Genomic DNA, 24216 nt, shown 5'->3' on the forward strand with positions numbered 1-24216 from the left:
GCATTGGAGGAGGTTACAACCAAGAGCAGGTTACAACCAGGTCTACATGGGGCGTATATACAGTAAGTATGGCAGTGAGTGCATTGGATGTGTGTTGCTGTACCTGCAAGTGCGTGCTGAACAAAAAGCTTTCTTTTTCTTGAATCTCTGTGCCCACCCACACAGCTTGTTACAATACAACTAGCTCCACCATCTTTTCTCTATTTTAAAAACCAACTTTGGTCATTCTGCATTTGTAATTTGTAGGATTTAACTACATCTCGCCAAATTACTTCAATTAACAAGTAGCAAAATATTTAATAACTAGTTCCAAACAGGATTGCAGCTCAATTTGTGTTTCAAGTTTAATAAAAAGAGATCCAAACCCTTAATCATATGAAATAATGTTAGTCCAGACAACCCTGGGTTTAAATTCCAGCTCTTCAGTGCAGCTGTTGTCAGTAAAAGGACACAATTATTCTGCATCTGAGTGACTGGTGCTTGTTGAAAATGAAGCCACATGGCTGAATCCAGTTATGTTGCTGTGTTCTATTTCTTCATTTTTGTTAATCCATTCCCAATTGAATCTGGTCCTGTGACAGGATGGTCACAATGCGCAGGTGCGTGGTGATGTCACGGACCAGGAAGAAGCGAGACAACACAGACAGGACGGGTGAAATGATGAAGGCGCTGATGTGCAGTTTAATAATCAGGCAGTAAAATAAAAGGTTTGAACAAAAACACAGAACAAAACAAAATGGCGCGTTGGCCAAACAAACAGGCAGATAAACAAGACGGTGGACGAACGCTAAATACTAAACACGAAAACCCTCCAACATTTGTAGCAATCATTTGTTTTATTTTAAATTACCTCTCCTCTCTCTCACCCGTTCTCCATTACCCGCACACACAACCCCAAGTGAGTGAAAACATATTGCTTTTATCCAGCTGTACCGAGATTCGATTGCTAATCAATCATTCAATGTAGAATTCGGTACAACTGCGCGTGAATTAAACTCTTGCAATTTCCCATGCTCACATATTATTACATTTTACCTGCACGTGAAGTGCTGTGCAATCCTCATGCCTAAATACAAATATACATTTTAAATCACTCGTGTTACACAGACCCATTTATAGCCCTTGTACCAATGATTATACACCAACATTAACACACAACACGCAACATGTAAACATAAATATGCACAGGGGTGGGAACACTGCCACAGGTCCATGTTTGACTTTTACCAAAGCTGCTCTTGTGTAACACATCTATACATTAATTGTCTGCATGCCCACTGAAGTACTGAACCACACTCATATGCAAGGTCAAAAATTGACTCAATTCTCCTTTTGAAAAATGACTGTTAAGGGTGTTAGTTAATTTGTCATTTCTGTCTCCTCTGTAACTGATTTTATATTGACATTTTCCACTCAGTTCTTGAGTGCGTAGACATTACAGTTGCATATCCCTAGTTGAAATATTTGTAAACTCACTGAAAATGTTTTATTATACTGTAAGTCTTTTCAGAAGTAGCCCCTGTTGTTGACAAAGGACAGTTAGTAATGATAAACAATGATCCATGCGTAAACAGTACTAGAGTATTATTCATAATACAGTAGTTATAAAGGATTAAATAGGCAGGGGGTTAATTTGTAAATAAAAATGAACCTGATCTTATAATTAAGAAAGAGGGATAACATTTTTTGTTTATAGACCTAATGTACTGACCTTGAATTACAGTAGCTCCCATATATTTCTCATCTGCTTGGGGATCATGTTGCATCCTAAAAATATCTTTCAGTATACTTTTGTCATTCAATTCATTGAACAGGAAATCGTTTTTTTTTTTTTTTTTTTTTTTTTTTTTATGGTAATGTGACGACGGCCCAAAATGTTACCGACAGGAAAGAGACCCAGAGACAAAAAGCTGCAGTTTTACATGCAAAGCACACTTACAAAATTAACAAAAACAAAACAATTAACAAAAACAAACAGGCACAAAATAAACACAAGGGCCAAAACAAAGATTCAAACAAAACACAAAGGTGTAGGCTGGGCATTCACCTTCACTACTATTACAAACAACACACAGGTTCACACAGTTACACTCACCTAACTCCTTCTCACAGACAAAGCCCCCCCCCCCCCCCCCCTTTATACAGGTTGCCATTCTCCAATTAGCACTCAATTACCAAATTGGAGAATTGGAGACAAAATTAACCCCATCCCTGTCAACCTAACATTCCTACACACACTATTTATACAAGCAGGGCTTTTGCCCTGCCACACATGGATGTCACCAACCACCTCCCATCTTGTTAGTTTTTCTCCCTCTGGATACTCTTTGGTCAGGATTGTGGTCAAGGTGGTCCGCTTTGGCCAAGGTGATCCTTGGTCTTGGTGGCGACATTAGCAGTGGTGTGGTTCACTCCAGCAGTGGTAATGCTGACAGCGGCGCAAGGCACTCCGACAGTGGTGACACTGGCAGCGGAGTGGGATACTCTGGCAATGGCGACTCTGGGCACTTCAGCGGTGAGGCACCTCAGCAGTAGCGATGCTGGCAACAGTGGCACCATACCCTCTGGTTGTGGACGTGTGGCTGGCTTTCTCTGTGCTCCCCTCAGCAGCAGGTGTAGCAGTTGCTGAGGTTGGCCCGGCAGTTGTCCTGCTGACTGTGGAGCAGGTGGAAGCACCTTCCCTTCCGGCTCTAGAGAGACCGCGTTCCCTCCCCTTTTTGCACTGGAGATAGCAGTGGCTCCTCCCCTTTTTCATTAGATATGCCAACGGCTCCTCCCCCTTTGGCACTCCACCCTCTGCTCTCTTCCAGGAACGGCCACCCCTCCCCTTCTTTCTCTTTCAAGCAGGTCCTTCCTCCTTCTTGGGCATTTGGACAGGTAGTTCCTCCTCCTGATATTAGAGGGGGCAGCATACACCAAGTGCTGAAATCCCTGCAGTTGAGGCACCAACCTATGACCTCCAGACAGGCAAGGCGAGCATCAAATCAGCCATCCCATCGGGCTTGGAAGTCTTGTGCTGTTGGTCGGGTGGCTGGGGTTGCCTTTGTCCCCCTCAGGTGGCAGTGGTTTCTCCCACTCTGGCTGGTGGTGGCAGTGGCCGTTGGGCGACGAGGCGAAAGCAATCTGTTGCATCCCCAAACTCTCCCTTTCCGTAAGCCTTAATAAATCCAGGGTCTTCATATGGGAACTCCACAGTACGGTGCCCAATCTCCATACAGGCACCGCAAAGCGGAGCAACTTCGGCTGCCCACTGCCTTTGTACTTTATGACACTATATGTGACAGGATAGCATCACGGCCCAAGGTGATACCAACAGGGAAGAAACCCAGAGACAAAACACAAAGAACTCTTTAATTAATAAAAACAAACAGGCATAAAATAAACACGAGGGCCAAAACTAGGGTTGCCACCTGATCCCATAATTCCAGAACACTGCAAGACACAACAGGATTTTGAAGTTGCCTTTAACCTGAAGGAAATCAACACGTAAATTGAGCTCTAAACCTTTGCTAAATTGAAGCAGCATGACAATACAATAATAGCCGTTAACAAATTAAATAAATAAAAATAAGTACCATCATCAATATTTATTTATTTTATTAATAGTTTTAAATATATATATATATATATATATATATATATATATATATATATATATATATATATATATATATATATATATTGTGACAACTCTGGAAAGGTTTGGTGTGTTTGTCACTTCTCCGGACCTTTTACACTGTCCTCTAGCAAAAAAAGAAAGTCAAAATTCCAGGAATGCAAGTTAAACAGGATGGTACCTGTATGTTTATTATTTACAATACTTCAAAACACCCAAAATAAACAAACAAAAGCCTAACTCCTTAATAGAGTACTAACTATAACAGAAAGATTCCCTAACTAACTGTCCGGGCAGCTAAGCTACTTACCGGCTCCAAATACCAGGACTCTTTTCCAGCTCACTCTCCAACTCTCCAACTCTCCAACTCTCCAACTCTCCTCAACCAACAGGTTGACCCTGCCCTTTTTAAAAGGCTCCCAATTGTTTAACTGATGGCAGCTGTTCAATCAATTACACAATCACCTTGTCTAAGTATGCCATCTAACATGGCCTCCTGGGAATTGAAGTCCTTCTGTGCCAGATCGGCAGGACTACATTTCCTTAAAGTGGGTACAGACTGTGCATAATCCTTGGCCCAAAATATCGGCCCTCGATCACAATGCCCCACACTTCATTACACATCCCCCTCCCCAGCTCAGACTCGAGGGGTTGAGCGACACCGGACAACAAACAGTGAACTCTGGATAACCCGTCTGCATTCCCCTGCTTTGCACCAGCTCTATGTTCAATTACAAAGTTGAATGTCTGTAAACTTAAGAACCACCTTGTAACCCTTGCATTCTTTTCCTTGCTTTGGTGCATCCAAGTAAGAGGGGCATGGTCTGTAATCAATGTAAACGGTCTTTCTAAGAGATAGTATCTTAATGTTTCCAGTGCCCACTTAATGGCTAAGCATTCTTTTTCTACCACTGCATAGTTTCGTTCCTGTGGATTAAGTTTCCTGCTCAAGAACATGACAGGGTGTTCTTCGCCATCCACCTCTTGTGATAACACTGCCCCTAGCCCAACCTCAGAGGCGTCAGTTTGCACAATAAACCTTTTATTAAAATCAGGGGTGATTAACACAGGCTGTGCACACAGAGCACTTTTAAGAATTTGGAATGCAGACTCAGCCTCTGCACTCAACTTTACCATTAGTGGCCCTTTTGCTTTGGTCAGATCTGTAAGGGGGGCAGCGATTGTGGCAAACCCAGCGATAAAGCGCCTATAATACCCAGCCAAACCGAGGAAGGCCTTCACCTGTTTTTTATTGACAGGTCTGGGCCACTTCCTAATGGCCTCCAGCTTGTCTATTTGGGGTTTGATCACCCCACATCCAATTGTGTACCCCAAATACTTTGCCTCCTCCAGACCAATGGTACATTTGGCTGGATTTGCAGTTAGCCCAGCAATTCAAACAGCCTGAGCTTTCTGTAAATGCGTGTCCCAGCTAGTACTATGCACTACCACATCATCCAGATAGGCGGTGGCATACTCCCTATGGGGTTTTAAAATCTTATCCATTAAACGCTGGAACGTTGCGGGAGCCCCATGAAGACCGAAGGGTAGTACATTGTACTGGAATAGCCCTCAGGAGTGGAGAATGCTGTTTTGGCTTTAGCCCGTTCAGTGAGTGGTACTTGCCAGTAGCCTTTAGTTAAATCTAAAGTGGTGAGATACCGTGCATCTCCTAACCGGTCTAACAATTCATCAACCCTGGGCATAGGATAAGCATCAAACTTTGAAACTTTATTTAGAGCCCGATAATCATTGCAAAACCTTTGTGACCCATCTGGCTTTGGCACCAACACAATTGGACTGGCCAACTCACTGTCGGATTCCTCAATTACCCCCAAATCTAGCATTTTTTTACTTCCTCACCTATGGCCTTCCTACGGGCTTCTGGAACACGGTAAGGTTTTAAGGTTACCCTTTTCCCTGGCTCTGTTACAATGTCATGTTTGATAACATCTGTTTTACCCGGTTTAGTCGAAAAAATATCACTATTTCTCAGAACTAGGGCCCTAATATGCCTTCTGAGACTCCCCACTTAGAAATGGGGCCAGCAAGCCAGCCCACTGTCCCACCGGCCACCGCTCCCTCTCTGCGGTCCGCTCAAAAGCCATTAAAAATGCCTCCACATCATCGGTGTTAGTCATTTTTTGTATATAATGACTAGCCCTGATAGATGCAGAGGGACGTGGTGTCTCCCTGGTCATCTCGTCCAGCTTCTGGGTCAGCACTTTTATTTCCTGTTGGGTCTGAAGTGCAGTACGTTGCTGCTCTTCCCGAAGTAACGGTTTGCATCTTGTTGTGCTGCAGCCATTTGTTGCAGCGCTGCCATGCCCTGCAGCAGGGCTTTGAGGCACTCCTCCATATTCCTAAAGTTTTTTGGTTGGTTTTTTTTGCACAGACAACTAATATGCTGCCCGCATTCTCCACCATGTGTGACAACTCTGGAAAGGTTTGGTGTGTTTGTCACTTCTCCGGACCTTTTACACTGTCCTCTAGCAAAAAAAGAAAGTCAAACTTCCAGGAATGCAAGTTAAACAGGATGGTACCTGTATGTTTATTATTTACAATACTTCAAAACACCCAAAATAAACAAACAAAAGCCTAACTCCTTAATAGAGTTGTAACAGGGAGAGATCTGTGCTGACTCTGCTGGCGTGTTCACGGGCTGCAGGAAGAGGGCGGCAGTCGCCCAACAACCGCCTGTGAGTCATGGCAGTGACACGGGGAGGTGGGAAAGTGTGAGTGTGGACTTTCCCCCTCTCTGAATGGCCGAGAGGCGGGTCTTGGGTGATTGTCGGTCCTATAAAATAACGCTCTGTTGTTTCCTCAGGTCTGCCCACTTAGACGCGCTAAGGGTGCGGACACTTGGATTCGGGACCGGGAATCAGCGAGACAGAGAGAGAGAGCGGGGAACCCTTGGGCAGACCCCGGCGTATTGTAAAAGAGCAGGCTAGATAGCCGACAGAGTAGGACGGTGATCCGGGTCGTGCGGGTAGCGGCGACCGGGATAACGCTGCCGAGTGCAGCACCTTTTATTTGTAGTTTTATTACTGTTTTATTTTCCCTTGTTGTTTTCGCCTTCTGTTTTCATTATTATTTCTTTGAGCACCTGCGAGTGCGTTTGCGGTTCGTGTACCAGCTGTGGTATTTCCGTGGTGCTGTCTATCATCGTTGATAGGCAGCCCACGGTCAACAGTGCCCTCTGCCGGAGAGAAAGAAAAAAAAAATAACTTGTCTAAAATAAAACTGGGCACCTGTGTGGTGTTTCCCGAATACACCTGTCTGTCTCCTGGTCAGTGAATTACCCACACCCCTTTCACACGAGTACTAACTATAACAGAAAGATTCCCTAACTAACTGTCCGGGCAGTTAAGCTGCTTAACGGCTCCAAATACCAGGACTCTTTTCCAGCTCACTAGCTCACTAGCTCACTAGCTCACTAGCTCACTAGCTCACTCTCCAACTCTCCAACTCTCCAACTCTCCAACTCTCCTCAACCAACTGGTTGACCCTTCCATTTTTAAAAGGCTCCCAATTGTTTAAGTGATGGCAGCTGTTCAATCAATTACACAATCACCATGTCTAAGTATGCCATCTAACATGGCCTCCTGGGAATTGAAGTCCTGCTGCGCCAGATCGGCAGGACTACATTTCCTTAAAGTGGGTACAGACTGTGCATAATCCGTGGCCCAAAATATCTGCCCTCGACCACAATGCCCCACACTTCATTACAATATAGTTTCAAATAGCATATTGCCTTCTCCCGCTCAAATCATAATACTAACCAGCTGTTCACTATCCTGAAACCAGACAGCGTGAACACCTGATCAGTGTTATTATTTAATTGGGAGTGTCAGTGTAAATTAGGGCTATATATTACTATTTAAGTTTTAAATATTGATAACTGAAATACTAATTTTACAAAATAAAAAAAGTATCTTGAATAAGTCTAACCACGTTTATTCAAGATGCTTTTTTCTTATTTTGTACGATTTGTATTATCACAATGATTTGGATAATTAAGAAGCAGTATAAATTAAGCAGGTGTTTATTGCTCAACTTGCATATTTCTTTCTTTCAGTTTAAGGGCAATTTAAACACCCTGTCCCATCCAGAAGTGTTCTGGAATTATGGGACAAGGTGGCAATCCTACACAAAACAAAGATTCAAACAAAGCAAGAATATGTAGGCTGGTCTGTGGCAGAGCAAAGCTCTGCCCTTTTAAATTGGCAGGGATGGGGTTAACTTCCCCTGCCTGCCTGGGTTTATTATGTTCAGGTGGCTGGGGTTGATTAGTTGATTAGGTTGATTAACGATCAATCAGCGCCCAGCCACCTGATATAAAAGGAGGCCTCAGCTTCTCATTTGGGGAGGGAGCTGAGGAAGCAGGTTGGTGTTTGTTTTGTGGTTTTTGAAGTTTCTAAATCCAGTGAAGGCATTGCCCAGCCTGGAAACTTTATTTTTGTGAGTTTTGTTTTTGCTTTATTTATGTTTGAGTATTTGTTATTTTGCCCTTGTGCACTTTATTTTTGTTTATTTATAATAAAATTGTTATTTTTTTTTGAACTGCAGTCTGTCTCTGGGCCTCTATCCACTCGCCAGCCTGCCACATTTGGTGTCAGAAGTGGGATAGCGCCACCTAGAGGCTCAGAGCAGTATTTATTTTTTTTTGAGAAAAAAAAAAAATGGGAAAGAAGAGCAGACAGTGGAAAAGGCAGGACAAGCAGCAGCTGAAGAAATGTAAGCTGCTGCAGCCACCGCTGGAGGACCCGGCCAGCCTCTTCCCCTGGTGTTCCTGGTGTGGGAAGGAGGACCATCGTTGGCGGTCCTGCCCAGACGTGCCACCGGCAAACTGGTGTGGCCGGTGTGAGGAGGACGGCCACAACTGGGCAGGATGCCCCTACAACCAGGCCCAGGAAGAGGTGCCGTGTTCACCCCGGGCATCAGGGGCCACCCCACTACCTCCAGCACCACCACCTTCACCACCGTCCCAGGAGATCTGGGACTGGTTGATGCACCCTGAGGCAGACCTCGTCCACGATCTCCCCATAGTTATCAACACGCTGTGGCGTCGAGATGGGGAGAGGTGGGAACAGTGGGAGGAACAGCACCACCCGGCCTCCTTCCCAGAGGTTGCCCTCATGGTGGTTAATTACCTGGCGGTAGACATGGGAGATCCACCGGTCACTCCAATAAAGAGAGGTGAGCCGCCTTCCCGAGAGCCAGAGAGGGGTGAGCCGCCTTCCCGGGAGCCAGAGAGGGGCGAGGAGCTGCCGTCGCTCCCAGAGCCAGAGAGGGGCGAGGAGCTGCCGTCGCTCCCAGAGCCAGAGAGGGGTGAGGAGCTGCCGTCGCTCCCAGAGCCAGAGAGGGGTGAGGAGCTGCCGTCGCTCCCAGAGCCAGAGAGGGGTGAGGAGCTGCCGTCGCTCCCAGAGCCAGAGAGGGGTGAGGAGCAGCCGTCGCTCCCAGAGCCAGAGAGGGAGGAGGATCTGCTGTCGCTCCCAGAGCCAGAGAGGGAGGAGGATCTGCTGTCGCTCCCAGAGCCAGAGAGGGAGGAGGATCTGCTGTCGCTCCCAGAGCCAGAGAGGGAGGAGGATCTGCTGTCGCTCCCAGAGCCAGAGAGGGAGGAGGATCTGCTGTCGCTCCCAGAGCCAGAGAGGGAGGAGGATCTGCTGTCGCTCCCAGAGAGAGAGAGGGAGGAGGATCTGCCGTCGCTCCCAGAGCCAGAGAGGGAGGAGGATCTGCCATCGCTCCCAGAGCCAGAGAGGGAGGAGGATCTGCCGTCGCTCCCAGAGCCAGAGAGGGAGGAGGATCTGCCGTCGCTCCCAGAGCCAGAGAGGGAGGAGGATCTGCCGTCGCTCCCAGAGCCAGAGAGGGAGGAGGATCTGCTGTCGCTCCCAGAGCCAGAGAGGGAGGAGGAGCTGCCGTCGCTCCCAGAGCCAGAGAGGGAGGAGGATCTGCTGTCGCTCCCAGAGCCAGAGAGGGAGGAGGATCTGCTGTCGCTCCCAGAGCCAGAGAGGGAGGAGGATCTGCTGTCGCTCCCAGAGCCAGAGAGGGAGGAGGATCTGCCGTCGCTCCCAGAGCCAGAGAGGGAGGAGGATCTGCCGTCGCTCCCAGAGCCAGAGAGGGAGGAGGATCTGCTGTCGCTCCCAGAGCCAGAGAGGGAGGAGGATCTGCCGTCGCTCCCAGAGCCAGAGAGGGAGGAGGATCTGCCGTCGCTCCCAGAGCCAGAGAGGGAGGAGGATCTGCCGTCGCTCCCAGAGCCAGAGAGGGAGGAGGATCTGCCGTCGCTCCCAGAGCCAGAGAGGGAGGAGGATCTGCCGTCGCTCCCAGAGCCAGAGAGGGAGGAGGATCTGCCGTCGCTCCCAGAGCCAGAGAGAGGGAGGAGGATCTGCCGTCGCTCCCAGAGCCAGAGAGGGAGGAGGATCTGCCGTCGCTCCCAGAGCCAGAGAGGGAGGAGGAGCTGCCGTCGCTCCCAGAGCCAGAGAGGGAGGAGGATCTGCCGTCGCTCCCAGAGCCAGAGAGGGAGGAGGAGCCTCCGTCGCTCCCAGAGCCAGAGAGGAGTGAGGAGCCGCCGTCGCTCCCAGAGCCAGAGAGGGGTGAGGAGCCTCCGTCGCTCCCAGAGCCAGAGAGGGAGGAGGATCTGCCGTCGCCGCCCTCAGAGCCCGAGAGGGAGGAGGCCGCCGCCGCTCTCAGAGCCAGAGGGAGCCGGGCCGCCGCCGCCGCCTCCGCCACCAGAGGGAGCCGGGCCGCCGTCGCCGCCTCCGCCACCAGAGGGAGCCGGGCCGCCGTCGCCGCCTCCGCCACCAGAGGGAGCCGGGCCGCCGTCGCCATGCTACCTTGGACATTCGGGGCCCCCTCAACCAAAGAAGGCTTGGGGGCTCCGACATCAACCCCGCCCACCACCACCCACCATAACAGCCCACCCAAGGGACATAATTGGACTCTTGGGGGGAGGAGGGTGGGGGGGGGGGGGGGGAGGGTGGAGTTGGCCGATTGCGGCCGGTGTACGTTGTACATGGGGGGAGGTGTGTGGCAGAGCAAAGCTCTGCCCTTTTTAAATTGGCAGGGATGGGGTTAACTTCCCCTGCCTGCCTGGGTTTATTATGTTCAGGTGGCTGGGGTTGATTAGTTGATTAGGTTGATTAACGATCAATCAGCGCCCAGCCACCTGATATAAAAGGAGGCCTCAGCTTCTCATTTGGGGAGAGGGAGCTGAGGAAGCAGGTTGGTGTTTGTTTTGTGGTTTTTGAAGTTTCTAAATCCAGTGAAGGCATTGCCCAGCCTGGAAACTTTTTATTTTTGTGAGTTTTGTTTTTGCTTTATTTATGTTTGAGTATTTGTTATTTTGCCCTTGTGCACTTTATTTTTGTTTATTTATAATAAAATTGTTATTTTTTTTTGAACTGCAGTCTGTCTCTGGGCCTCTATCCACTCGCCAGCCTGCCACATGGTCATTCGCCTTTACTGCTGTTACAAACACCATAAAGTTTCTCTCATCTAACTCCCTCTTCCAAACAAAGGATTTTCTTCCCGCGTGGCAGAGCAAAGCTCTGCCATTTAGAAATTGGCAGGGATGGGGTTAATTTCCCCTACCTGCCTGGGTTTATTATGTTCAGGTGGTTGGGGTTGATTAGTTGATTAACTTAATTAACAATCAATCAGCGCCCAGCCACCTGACATAAAAGGAGGCCTCTACGTCTCATTTGAGAGGAGGGAGCAGAGGAAGCAGGTTGGTGGGTTGGTGGGTTGATGGGTTGGTGGGTTGGTTTTTTGAAATTTTGCTAAATCCAGTGAAGGCATTGCCCAGCCTGGAAACCTTTATTTTTGTGAGTTTTGTTGTTGCTTTACCTGTGGTTGAATATCTGTTATTTTACCCTTGTGCACTTTTATTTTGTGTTAATTTATAATAAAAGTATATATCTTTTGAACTGCAGTCTGTCTCTGGGCCTCTATCCACTCACCAGCCTGCCACACCCTGTTATACAGGTGGCCATTCTTCAATTAGCACTCAGTTGCCTAGTTGGAGAATGGCCGCACCTGTGGTTGTTGGCAGAGACAAAATTAACCCCATCCCTGGCAACCTTACATTCCCACACACACTATTTATACAAGCAGGGTTTTTGCCCTGCCACGTTACATTTTATGTGTATAGAGTTCTTTTCTGCAACAAACATTACATTTTTTATACGGTTCGTCATTTGCAAACTGTATATTTCCTGCCTGTCAGACAAAAAACTACTGGTGCGATCTAGCACAAATTAACACCTGTAAACAGGTTAGATTAATCAAATATTCTGAAAATACACTTGGTCTAAATCAGTGGTACTCAACTCTGACCATCGAGATCCATTGGTCTTTATTAATTGCATCTTAGAGCTTCAATTAACTACATTAGAACCTGCTTGGAGTTAAAAGCTGGACTGGGCTGAAACTCAAAAGATAGAGTTGAGTACCACTGGTTTAAACTATCCCTTTAAGTCATGTTCATAAACCTGTTTATTATACTCTAGATATCATTCCACAATGATGGTGGGTATCCAAGCAATTGACTTTTTTCAACAATAGTAACTGATTATTATTTTGTTGCTACTGTAAGTTTTGCAGCAAAAATAATAATTATGTTGAAGAATAGTTATCTTTAGCAATGCAATACAAATAATTGACAATGTATTCCATTCTAGATTGTTTAAAGATAAATGAAAACATAAACTTCTGCTTTGTTTAATTATTAAATGCTGAGGGAAAACAATCGCTCAGCTTCACCAAACTCCACCTCTCTGTTTATTCTGTGCTGGTTCCTGTTTCTGGTCTGATGTCACTCACTACAGCCGTCTTTGTGACGGGTACAAATGAAGAATTGAGATGAAAAACCATACTGCATATGTGCATTGAGAAATCAACTTCATACCCAATTTAGGTTCTTGAAACAATATTCCTAGGTTTCATTATATTAATCATATTTACTATTCTGTAGGTGAAATAGTGGCAGCTATATACCAGATGGTGTCTGTGTGTGTGTGTGTGTGTCTATATATATATATATATATATATATATATTATTTTTATATCATAGATATTATATATATATAATATAATATATGTTTTTGTTCAAGACAAGTTCTTAAAGAGAACTTCATGGCTTACTCTTTACGTAAAAGAGAAATGCATGGCTTAAGCCTATCTCTACTAAAACTGCACACACTGTTATCTAAACAATTCAAATATTATACTAATACATATAATAAAAGCCCTGTATATGTTAAAATAATCAGTTATTCAGCTCGGTGAAAGCCTGCTGTCATCTTATTGTCAATCACCTGTGATGATTATTGATGACGGACATAAAAAAAAAAAAAAAAAAAAAAACATAAATAAATAAATAAATTTTAACAGTGCCTGTTCGTTTTTCCTTTCAATATATGTCCCGGACAAGCAAAATGGAAGTTATATACAATTACATGCATTTGTGTTGGACGTATTCATTGCCACGGACATGCGTGTCTGTGTATGGCTAAGTTGTCGACTCCTGTTGCTGTAATTAGTGATAAATATGGTGGCTGTTGACATTAGGCGGCACAGGCAGGCACTGCACACTGAAGGGTGATAACGTAGGAAGGAGTCTGATATGAAAAACATTAGTCACGTTCATACAGATTTATTTTTTGCAGTTTAGGGGTCTGTTGTCATGGTAACATTGAATATAATGAGTGCTTGCCTCCTTTACATAGACCATTGAATAGGTTATAGTGCTTATATGCAACTATGTAATTCCTAACTCTTAAGGCATGGTGTCACAAGGACACTAGAGTGGTGACGTCAGAACAAGAAAGTAATACAGAGACAACTTTTGATATAATGAATGCACTGCTGTGCATTTATTTAAACAGAAATAAAAGTTTTGAACAGACAACACAACACCAAAACAGGACACAGCACTTGTGGTCAAAATAAAAAGGTAAACAAAACTGACAACACTAAAGAAGATGGTGGACGAACACTAAACACATAAGTAGAGTGCTGGCCCTCCATCACTTGTAGCAATTGTAAATATTATAGTCTCTCACCTGTTCTCCACTTCCCAAACGTACAACCCCGTGTGAGTGACAACATGTTGCTTTTATGCAGCTGTACCGAGACTCGATTGCTAATCAATCATTCAATTGGAGGGTTGGTACAACTGCACGTGAATTTATTTGGTGTAATTCCCCATGCTCACATATTATTACATTTTACCTGCACGTGAAGTGCTGTGCAATCCTCTTGCCCAAATACAAATATACATTTTATACACTTGTGCTCCTAACCCATATTACATCCCATGTACCAACTACAATACACCAACATTAACACCATACATACAACATATAACACAAAAATATGCACAGGGAAGGGGCACACTGCCACACATGGTCACATGGGTGACTTTTGTCGACGGCAACAAGGGGACGATAGATAGGGAACAGCTTGTCACCTTGTGTGACCTCCCTGGTCAACACCCCGGGGTCTTCCACTTTAGAACCATGTCCTATTTTTCGGGCGACACAAGGGCAGTATTTTCAATACCAGCCAATAACATTTGCTAGTAGTGTCACATGATAATAAAGACCATAAAGTCAGACAGTGTATATAGTACATTCCGATTCCTGCATTTCATCCAATTAATTGTATGTAGGCTACAGATACAGTGTGGATAAGTGACTGTTAATGTCCACGATTACAATAACATATTTAAGCTATGAATAAAATTCTTACAATAATAAAATACACGTGTAGCATATTTTTAAAAAAAATTTGTAGTTTAAACGAATTTGCCGTGTCTGCAGTATGCCTGTCATTCCTACATTAAACCCCAACACCTTTCATTTAAACAGTAAACTAAATGAAAAAAAAATAAAAAATCTCAGGTCTACCTTCTTGCTCTTGAAAGCCTAGAATTGCAAGTATTGAAAACATTGTGATGAATACTGACATATTTATTATGTTTGGCAAATTAAATATGTAGATCTACTAATTAAATAACTCTACTAATGTACACCTTTTTGTTTAATTAATAAGGAACTACAGGCTTGTTAATGTAATTAGTACCTTTTTATATCATAGTCTTCCTTTGCAGCTTGTTTACGTACCATGATAAAAATGTGCATTATGACTGGGTTGCATTACATTGTTGCCTGTGTGTTGTCAGCTTGTCATCTACATGCTTGTCTCTCATGTGACCACCACAAAATGCAAGGCAACACATAGGCAACAAAAGTCATCCGTGTGACCAGGCCTTAAGGGATACTTTATTAGCACTATTTAATTTCAGTTGCATAATCATTCGATGCTCTAGGTAATTGTAAGGCACTGTATGCAGTGCTAAATAAATACAATAACTGTGGGTTTGATTTACTGTACCAGCAGCACAGAATATGCAAAACAGGATAATAGTAAACTGTTCATACTTTCTGATTCTTAATGCATACATTAGCCTCAATGGGTATGATAAGCAGCTTTCTACCATGCTGTTTCATCAAGTTGACATGTTTTCTGAGGTTAAAAAAGGGAAAATAAGTAGTCCCTGAACATGGTCGCCTGGTGTACAGATCAGGAGCGCTCAGGTTTGCATCTTGTCTGTGCAAAGGCACGGGTCTGCCCTAGAGATACCAGAGGGATTCCATTGGCTCTGGTGCTGCCTTGGCTTAGGGAGGTAAAACCAGTAAAGACTATTTCTCCTCATCGCACTACAGCAGAATACATTGATATGCTGAGCAGGTGCCTGGAGAGCTCAAGGGGACACTTGAAGGGCTGGCTTTTGTCTGCCAGAGGCTGGTAGTTCTCTGACATCAATTCTTAAGTTTCTAGTGTAAATTGGCAAGCAGCTTGGTCATGGTTGACAAGAAGGGCTTGAAAACTTTTGTTTGACACTTTTTTTTATACAGTCTAATAAAACATGTCAATATGACTGCTTACAGTTTACATTTTTTTAAGCACCCAAACACTGTATCTCATTATATGAAGGATACATGTTCAGTTATATTTGAACAAATGTCATGACCTTTTCCAAACAAGGAAATGTGACAGAATCTTGGCAATATCAATGGTCAGAATGATTTTGCATAGTGTGCTGCAAAGAACTAGGTGGCCTTTATTTTCTGCCTAATTAGTTTGCTTACCATAGGGATAATTTGTGAAGACTGCCATTCACTTCTGATCTAATATAGTATGTAGAAACTTAAAGGTACATTTGAAAGTTTCTATTGTTTTATATCGTAGAGACAAAGTAATATGGTAGCAAATGAATAAGAATAAGAGAGAATAAGTGTTTCATGGAAGTCTTGCATGTTCTGTAACTGTTGTACCGTACTTGACAGTCATGTGGGTAGACTTTCACAGTAGCTGCTCATGTGGCATGTAGATCTTTTTTTCATGAGGAACAGTATAAAGACTGAATATTATTTTGTAAAAAAGAAAGCTCAATTCCCCATATGTTGCATGTCCAATAAATGTGTCAATTTCCAGAAAAAGTCTTATTATTTTGTGAATTCCCTCAGGTACCAAAAAGAAGTGAGTTCAGTGAATTCAAAACAGTAAAAGATTCACCTTAAGACAATTTTTACATTTCACCGATCCCCTCATTAGCCTTCTAAAACTCATTAGTTTCGATAATGAGAATCATAGAGGGATAGTTTGAAACCAGCAGCATCAGCGTTAGACAGTTGGGAGGAATAATTTGTGAATGTTGCCTGTAAAATGTATACAGTATTTATATATACGTTATTACAGGCAACATTTACATTATTCCAAGTGCTCGGAAGGGCTGAACCTTGGATGAATCTAACATTAAATATGTCTTGGAACTGGTTGATAAATGTTGACATACAGTAAAGTATTCAGGTACTAGATTAAAAATAGATTAGCAGGGTTCTGTTCAAACCTTTTACAAGTAGGTACTGTAAGGCATCTCTAGAACTTATAGATTTTATCAAAAGGTATCTATTTTGTCAGCTATGCAGCTTTTATGTGCTTTTTTAAGGAGATTAGAAAAGTATTAGGAAGTAAATCATGTAGACGCTGGTAGACAAGCAGAGGGATGGATATATAGATGTGTAATTGAGCACAAATGTATTAAACATGAAGTTTTAGTGGCTGAACAACAGTATTGCCTCAATATGGTCGTTGTGTGAAAACGCTTGAAACCCTTTGGGGCCATGCTTGTGCTAAGGAATAGTGACTGGTCAGAAGAAGACTAGGCCTAAATGTTATTGATTTCTCCCACCGATAGCTGTAATATAAAACTTTGACAACTTTCTCTTCTAGCTTTAAAGGTCTCACACACAGTCACAGCTGGGATTTTGTTATGATCATTTGTCAGGAATTTAAGTATACAAATGGGTCATTATTATTCAGGTAACATTTTGCAATCAGTACAGCAAATCTCTCAATCATTTATATGTTATAACACTGATAAATGGGTTTAATAAAACAGATTGAATACCAGTTTTGGCAGAACTGCTAGTATAATTGTCCCCACAATGTCCTTTGGTAGCCCCTAGCAACCATGTAAAATATCAATACACAATGTACTACAGCCATGTTAATAAAACAAAAAAACAAGCTTTTACCAAAGAATGTTCAACATGCCTCTGGAATTATTCCACCATATATTCCATGAACTCAACTCATTTTCATTCAGTATCCTTTATTTATCTCATCTGGAATTTCAAACAGTAACTTAAGTGTGTTTCAAGATTATCTTGATCCAGTCAAAACTATTTGAAATAAGTGAGACAGAAAAGTATTAATAACACCTTGAAATGCAGTGCAACGCTGTTTTAATACATCCTATAAAACATGTCTTAGCAAGCCCTGGATGCTTTAGATCTAAAGGCTTTTGAATGTCCATTTTCTAAAGAAATGTGCATATTAAAAATATTATTTGATTGGCTAACATGTTGAACTTTTAAATATGGTAAAATATATATGATAAAATAAAATAAAGACAACATACACATGTTACATGTAAACATGTTAACTTGTGGGCAATTCCCCAGTAACTAGGGTCAATGAAATATAAAGGAGAAAAAGCACCTTGGGGCACATAAAAAAAAAATATTACTCAATATTTGAGTATCATGACATTTGACAATTGACTCTGATAGAACGATTGCTTAAGAGATGTTCCACAAATGACCTTTCAGAAAATATACAATACGTGAGTGTAATGGGGGTGTTCTGTTACTGTGTGGGTATCTGCTGATAGACAAGAGAGACACATAGGTTGACACTGAAAAGGCTTTCAGGCGTCCAAGTTTTATTGACAGAAATTACAGGGGTTGCTGTGGTAGGTGGCCGCCACTAGGGTACCAGCAATGGTAGCCTTAGTGCAGGAGGATATACACCCAAGTGTACATGGAAATGATTAATACAAACAATGGAACAAAACACAGTGGAAAAAAACAGCTAACAAAACAAAAGCTGGCCAAACACCGGCCACATGTGTTTGGTTCACTCACCCTGGATTTACAGACAGTCATGAGCTTCAGTCTTTTGGCGACTGGCCTTGCAACGCCCTGAAGTGTATAATTGGGACCTTGCTGTCCCTCAAGCCCCGTTGATTAGAATACACATTTGGTAATCACACATAACAGCCAGGCTCTCCCAGGAACTCCAGGTTCTTCCCTAACTATTTACAACATTAATCTCATATATTTACACACTACTATTTACAACAAATACCCACATAAAAAAAAAACCCTGCCGTGCCACAGTAAGTAAAATTTATTCAAATATAGCATACTTTGTGAAATTGGCCAGGATTTCTTAACTAGTTTAGAGTGGCACACGTACACACTTAAGTTCAGTCTTGTTGTGATATATCAAAGATTTTACAGCAGCAAATCTTATCTCTTGAAACAATACATGAATCAGCCTAATGGTATGTAAATTAATCATCAATTCATGACCACGGAATTATAATGGACATTTAATGAACATATGAAAATGTTTACTTAAATATGACTTGGGGGCACTGTGGCAGTGTGGGAAGAACAGAAGAAGAAGGACATAAGAGAGTTTACAAACGGAGGCCAGGCCCATCTTGCTCGTTTGGTTGTTAGTAGCTCATTGATCCCAGAATCTCATCAAGAAGCTTCTTGAAGGATCCCAGGGTCTCAGCCTCAACAACATTACTGGGAAGTTGATTCCAGACCTTCACAATTCCCTGGGGGGGATAGGAAAATTCTCTCTGCACATCAACACGTGAGGATGTAGCAGGAGCCATCAATTGAATAAATGATAAAGTTATTAATTAGGTTCTATCCACAAGTGTATTTAAAGGGTGATCATGAGTGTTAGTTAGAAAGGGGGTGGGGGTGAGTTTTTGTAATCCTGTTTATTTTGGGCACTGTCTTTTGTTTTTGTTAGTGTTTGTAATAAACGTGCACAGAAAAGTTGCTTCACTGCGGATTTTCCATGTGTGAGTCTCTAGCCGTGCCAATAACATCTTGGGCCATGACGCTAGCCTGAATATAGTTAACCTAAATTGTCACTATTTGCATTGAGAAACTGACTAAGACTAAAATCTTTAAAAGTACACCATGAATTAAGTCAATATTAATATATTTTTATTTAATAAAATATAGCAAGTATAACTGTTCTGAAATTCAACTAGCCAATGATTAGGCATGCTTTTGTTGGCATATTCATGTTGATTTTGATTCTAAACAGAGATTCATCCAAGTCTTGGTCTGAGTAAATGACAGATTGATACCATATACATGAATTATGTTATGTCAAGTACAGAATATAAAGTAAATAGAGTAAGTAGAGTAGTATTTTCAACTTTGTAAAATAATATTTTTAATTTGCTGTGACAGGGTAGCCGAGTGGTGACGTCAGGCTAGAAGCAGGAATAAAAAACAAAGAAAGTTGCAGTGCAAAAGGCGTTGCAGCTCTGCTTATTTAAACAACAATAATAAAATAAAAGGTTTAACAAAAAAACACACTTGATCACCAAGCGAAATAAAAGGTTCAAACTAAAACAAAAATCACAAACACAGTTCTACAAATATGATCTAGGTCAGGCTGGGCAAATCACCTTCACTGTTCCTAGATTTGATTTACTTTGTTTTGTTTTGTTTCTTTCTCCTCTCTTTCTCTTGCTCTTTTCTCTCCTCTGAACTCCCACACAGAGCAGGGAGAACTGCAGGCTTTTATATTAGCAACCGAGGGATTAACTAGCGATCAATTATCTGATAATCCCTCAGCTTTTTAATGTGGATGGGGCTTCCCATCCACGCAGCAAAACAATACAAAACATATGGCTCTTCGCCGTCATATAGATACAATAAATAAATCATAATAATAATAATAATACAGCAAAACAAATATAAAATAATAAACAGCACAGGGGAGAAAGGGTACCCCATTCTAAAAATAAACAAATAATCATATACAGGGCTCCTTGCCCTGTTACATTTGCATATTGTACAGAACATAAAAATACAGCATTTGTAATAACAGTATATAATACAGGAAAATTACAAAACAAAATACAAGTTATAACATTATTATTAAGTATTGATATTGTATTGATATCAGTTATTTCTTAGGAAAGCAGAGTAAAACCATGCTTCGCTAAGCATTTTACAGGCAGTGGACAACAAAATGGAAATACCAATGTAAAGTCACTTAATAGGGCGTTGGGCCACCACGTACGACCTCTACGTGGCATAGAGTCTACCAGCCTCTGGAATTCTGCAAGAGTGATGTGGCACCATTCTTCCATGAAAAAGTCAATCAACTCATGCCTGGTTGATGGAGGTGGAAAATGCTGTCTCAGGCGTCGTTCCAGAATATCCCATAAATGCTCGATTGGGTTCAGATCTGGTGACTAAGAAGGCCATAACATATGGATAGCATCAGTGTCATGCTCATGAAACCACTGGGCGACCACACATGCTCTGTGGATGGGGCCATTGTCATCCTGGAAGATGATCAATCCCCCCCAGCAGGAAAGAAATGCTGCAACATGGAGTGAAGATGATCAATCAGTACAATTAAGTAGTTGTTGGAACCAAGCACTCAGGGCTGTCGAGTTCTTTAGGTTGGGGCCACAGGTGCACTTGCCCATTTGTCGAGAACATGGATGATTCATCTGACCACATCACATTTCTCCACTGCTCGGTAGTCCATTGCCTGTGCTCTATGCATCACTGGACTTGCAAACGTGCATTGTCAGGTGTGATGAGCGTTTTGTGCAATGCAATCCAACTATGGTATCCTGCTCTGTGGAATTCTCGGTGGACCGTTTCTAATGAAACTGGCTACTCGCGCCCCAGGTTGAAATTTGCAGTCAATAGATCTGCAGTTGCGCGCCTGTTTTTTCTTGCACTTCCAATTAATGCATGGATATCACAGTCCTGGAGTATGCACTTCCGTCCCCTGTTGTCCTTTGCTGATTATGTCTTTCCCTCGGCGTTCAGTGCCGACACCACCTTAGACACCCTTGCTGGTGAAACATCACCAAGTTGAGCTGCCTTGGTCACTGAAGCTCCTGCCAAACGGGCCCCAAAAATCACCCCTCTTTCAAAGCCACTGAGGTCTCCTCTTGCAGCCATGCTAGCCATAATTATAGGCAACCAGGCCTATCCAGCATTTTTGTACATGACTGTAAGCATGCTGGGATGTTATTTGTTTACAGTGGCTTGCAAAAGTATTGACCCCCCTTGGCATTTTTCCTATTTTGTTGCCTTACAACCTGGAATTAAAATTTATTTTTATTTGGATTTCATGTAATGGACATACACAAAATAGTCCAGATTAGTGAAGTGAAATGAAAAAAATAACTTGTTTAAAAAAATTCTAAAAAATAAATAATGGAAAAGTGGTGCGTGCATATGTATTCACCCCCTTTGCTATTAAGCCTCTAAATAAGATCTGATGCAACCAATTACCTTCAGAAGTCACATAATTAGTTAAATAAAGTCCACCTGTGTGCAATCTAAGTGTCACATGATCTGTCACATGATCTCAGTATATATACACCTGTTCTGAAAGGCCCCAGAGTCTGCAACACCACTAAGCTAGGGGCACCACCAAGCAAGCAGCACCACAAAGACCAAGGAGCTCGCCAAACAGGTCAGAGACAAAGTTGTGGAGAAGTACAGACCAGGTTTGGGTTATAACAAAATATCCGAAACTTCGAACATCCCACGGAACACCATTAAAGCCATTATTAAAAAATGGAAAAAATATGGCACCACAACAAACCTGGCAAGAGAGGGCCGCCCGCCAAAACTCACGGACTAGGCAAGGAGGGCATTAATCAGAGAGGCAACAAAGAGACCAAAGATAACCCTGAAGGAGCTGCAAAGCTCCACAGCGGAGATTGGAGTATCTGTCCATAGGACCACTTTAAGCTGTACACTCCTGTCACAGAGACGGCCGAAGTGGGCGGCGTCAGAACCAGGAAAGGTAATGCAATACACAAAACACAGGACGGATGAAATGAAGTGATGAAGACGCCTGTTGGCGCCGGTTTAATACAAAATAAAAGGTTTACACAAACACGAAAAACACAGAACATGGCACTCTACGCCAAAATAAATAGACAAACGAAAACAGACTAAACTTAACAAAACGGTGCACGGGCAGACACTGACAAACACGGTGAGCAGATACTTTGTTGTTATTATTACTACTTTACTTATTTCCTCCGTCTCCAATCCCGTTCTCCGCTCACCGAACACCCAACCCCAGTATGTGACAACGTGCATCTATATATACTGTTGTGCTGGGATTCAATTACCAATTAATTATTCACTTGAATCCCAGCACGTGAATTAATAAAGTGCAATTCCCCGTGCTCACATATTACTACATTTTACTTGCACATGAAGTGCTGTGCAATCCTCGTGCCTAAATACACATATACATTTTTAAACACTCGTGTTACACAGACCCGTTTATATCCCGTGTACCAATGTCTATACACCAACATTTAAACACACCACACGCAACACATAACAGATAATACACAGGGGCGGGCACTTTGTTACATATACCCCCTCCTGTGCAAAGCACACATGGCCTCAATGGCCACCTCCCCCCTTAAAAGCCCAAAAGTCCCGCCCAAAGTCCTTGGCCAGGACCAGAGGCTTCCAGGGGCCCACAGGTCGTAATGCTGTCAGCGGGGTAGCATTCTCCTGCCAGGGTAGTCCTAGCAGCGGAAAGGCTGCTTGGGGTGTGGTCTCCTGACCTTCCCCCTCCTTCGGCGCCGGCAGCTCCCCTTGGTGGGGCTTCAACCACCGTTCTTCCTGCAGGGAAGAAACTGCAGAGGGAGCAGGTCTCCGGACCTCCCCCACGATCTCCGGCGGAGAAACTGCTGCTGGGGTTGGCGGTCTCCAGACCTCCTCCCCCTCCTCCGGCAGCGAAACTGCTGCTGGGGTTGGCGGTCTCCAGACCTCCTCCCCCTCCTCCGGCAGCGAAACTGCTGCTGGGGTTGGCGGTCTCCAGACCTCCCCCCCCCTTCTCCGGCAGCGAAACTGCTGCTGGGGTTGGCGGTCTCCAGACCTCCTCCCCCTCCTCCGGCAGCGAAACTGCTGCTGGGGTTGGCGGTCTCCAGACCTCCTCCCCCTCCTCCGGCAGCGAAACTGCTGCTGGGGTTGGCGGTCTCCAGACCTCCTCCCCCTCCTCCGGCAGCGAAACTGCTGCTGGGGTTGGCGGTCTCCAGACCTCCTCCCCCTTCTTTGTGGCCGGCAGCTCCCCTTCATGGGGTTCCGGCCACAGTACTTCCGGCTGTGATGCGGAGCGGCGGGCAACCCCAGGCGATGCAGAGCGGCGGGCAACCCCAGGCGATGCAGAGCGGCGGGCAACCCCAGGCGATGCAGAGCGGCGGGCAACCCCAGGCGATGCAGAGGCATCCTTGGGCGAAGCGATGCTGGCATCCTTGGGTGAAGCGAGGCTGGCATCCTTGGGCGAAGCGAGGCTGGCATCCTTGGGCGAAGCGAGGCTGGCATCCTTGGGCGAAGCGAGGCTGGCATCCTTGGGCGAAGCGAGGCTGGCATCCTTGGGCGAAGCGAGGCTGGCATCCTTGGGCGAAGCGAGGCTGGCATCCTTGGGCGAAGCGAGGCTGGCATCCTTGGGCGAAGCGAGGCTGGCATCCCTGGGCGAAGCGAGGCTGGCAGTCAGGACAAGCTGGGGTGCGGGTGTTGGCCCTCTTCTCGGCCACTGCAGCCGGGCGGTTCTTCCCCGTGCTTCCCTCAGCAGCCTATGCAAGGGCTGCTGAGGACCGCCAGCATCTAGTCCTGGCCCTTGTGGTGCAGGGAGAGGCAGCTCCTGCTCCTCTCCCCCTGATGGAGGTGGAGGCAGAGGAAGCTCCAGCTCCTCTCCTCGTGATGGTGGGGGAAGTGATACCAGCAGGCATTCACCCTCTGCTGGTGGGGGAAGTGATACCAGCAGGCATTCACCCTCTGCTGGTGGGGGAAGTGATACCAGCAGGCATTCACCCTCTGCTGGTGGGGGAAGTGATACCAGCAGGCATTCACCCTCTGCTGGTGGACAGGGACCCAGCAGGCATTCACCCTCTGCTGGTGGACAGGGACCCAGCAGGCATTCACCCT

Source organism: Polyodon spathula, chromosome 1, assembly GCF_017654505.1.
Source record: "Polyodon spathula isolate WHYD16114869_AA chromosome 1, ASM1765450v1, whole genome shotgun sequence".
Taxonomy (NCBI): domain Eukaryota; kingdom Metazoa; phylum Chordata; class Actinopteri; order Acipenseriformes; family Polyodontidae; genus Polyodon; species Polyodon spathula.